The following is a 2,317-nucleotide window of genomic DNA, read 5'->3' on the forward strand; positions in this document are numbered from 1 at the left end:
TCATTTGCGCCTTGGCTTCTCTCGAAATTCCGGGATTTCCACAGTTTGATTTGAACTTCGAGTTGTCAAGTTTTTCAGTGTTCTATTCTCTTATATACACTGAACACGCGTAAACAAGACGCTATTCATAAGCGAAGCAAGGACGCAATCAGGTATTCCTTTCTTCCACACCTCGCATCTCCTGTTAGAGGTTTATACTAGTATATCAGAATTGTTTGGAGTGTTGCATGTGTAGTTAAGCTCGACTTAGTCTTGCATGAGATTAAGGTCCGGTCGCATAAAACACCGAACGTAAATACACAACAACATCAACAAACAAGTCTATCTAGTATACAACAAACTACACCTCTAGCTACTATATATCACACACACACCACCGATATAATGGGGAAGAAAGAGAGACTCCTCTCGGACTTCTACAAAGCCTTGGCGATAGCCCCAAATCTTGCATCGTTCTAGCGGACCCACGGGGATTTGAATCCCTCCAAATATTTTTAATTTGTTACCCGCCTTTCATGGTTTAGACCATGAAAAACCTTACCAAACACATCGTAGGATTGAACAAGTCCTAACAACATTCCACCATCCTACGGTTGGTTCGAACAAATTAAATTAAGGGTATTCCCTTTCACCTTACCCGATAAAGGCGTCTTGGTTAACTGCCAAAGCCTAATTAATTGTGGACTCGTGGGCTAAACTTGTTCAGCTGTTTATGGAACATTTTTACCCACCCCTAAAGACGGATGAGATGCTTTCTAAGATTCATTTCTTTCGACAAAATCCTCATGAAACATTTTCAGAGGCTTGGAATCGTTTCACCGATCTGCTTATAGAGTGTCCACATCATAACTTAGCTTAAAGACACGTTAGTTCGTGTTTTTCAAAGGACTTCAACATCACCATAAAGAAGTCCTTGACATAATGAACGGGGTAGTTTCTTAAACAAAGGAGCCTCGGAGGCTTATAAATTTTTAGAGGACCAAACTAAGCGTAATAATAATTGGGGGGGTAGTGACGATTACTCCCGCTCCGCTAGTTCTTCTTCCACAGTTAAGGCTACCAGTATGTTTGAGGTTAAATCAGATCCTGAGCTTAAAACTCTAATTGAATCCCTCACAAAAAAGGTAGATGCCATTTCGTACAACAAAAGCCAATCCCGTTATGAATGTAAATTCAAATCCATGTAGTTTCTGTTGAGTCCCGAGCATCCCGAATCCCATCGTCCTATAGCCTATGAACGGGCTTGTTCCATTAATAGTGAACCTAACGCCTCGGAGACAAAATCCCAACCGGTTGGAGAAATAACCAAAACGCCACACCTCAAGGGTACAATCATCAATATGTTAATAACGCAGCTTTTAACCAAGCTCCACTCACGACAAGGGCGTGGTCGGGGTAATTTTAATAATTATAACAACCAAGTGCAACCTCGACAAGGTCAAGCACAAGGTCAAGTTAATTATAATAATTATAATGCTAATAGAGGTATCGTTCGGTAAATAATAACTATCAAAATCCACTGATAAATAATTCACGGAAATAGTTCCAAAGAATAACACCCGTGACTACTACACCCACACAACCGGATCGTCTTGACACCTTTATACAAGTGAGCCAAAACTTTTCAAACCATGGCTCAATCCAACCAACAACTTCTACAATCCGTAAATAATTTAACCCAACAATTGGCTCAAGATAAAGCCCAAACCAAAGGTGTGTTTCCGGTAACGCAATACCTAATCCTAAAACAACAAACACAGCTTTTGAGGTAACGGATAATACTAGTAATGAATATGAAAATGTAGGTGAGATAAATGCCATCACCACTCCGCTTCCGCAGAGTGGTTGATAACAAAGTAACTATGCCTATAGTTACCCCACCAAGAGTCTCCCTACACCGCTATATTACTAGATCTTGAAATAGAAACTGAAGAGCCTACCATCGTAGAGGTACGGGTTACAACACAACCTAAGAAACAGAAAGCCACGGTTAAACATCCACCGATACCATTGCTAAATATAGACGAAACCACCGTTTCCACAAAAATTAGCCATGTTAACTAGGGATACAAATTACGAGGAGATTAGGGACGTTTTCAAGAATCTAACTATAAACCTTCCTTTCCTCGAAGCTATAAAAAGCTACCACACCATGCTAAGTTTCTTAAGGAATTGTGTACTACTAGGCGAAGAAGACCAATATACCAAAACGCCTTTTTACGAACAATTCCCAACCTTATCTGAACATAATGGAATTGTTAAGTACAAGGACCCCGGTCGCCCCATCGTACAATGCACCTTAGGAGATTCCTATCTG

The 2,317-nt window shown here is 40.4% G+C and overlaps 1 non-coding gene across 1 annotated transcript; it reads right to left on the bottom strand.

Moving 5' to 3' along the window:
* Positions 1-748: 748 nt before the first annotated feature.
* Positions 749-852, bottom strand: LOC147493434 (small nucleolar RNA R71). Its single transcript, XR_015200480.1, has one exon. It is a non-coding gene; the product is annotated as a small nucleolar RNA R71 (small nucleolar RNA).
* Positions 853-2,317: the final 1,465 nt, after the last annotated feature.

This window comes from Coptis chinensis, chromosome 6 (assembly GCF_015680905.1).
Source record: "Coptis chinensis isolate HL-2020 chromosome 6, ASM1568090v1, whole genome shotgun sequence".
Lineage (NCBI taxonomy): Eukaryota > Viridiplantae > Streptophyta > Magnoliopsida > Ranunculales > Ranunculaceae > Coptis > Coptis chinensis.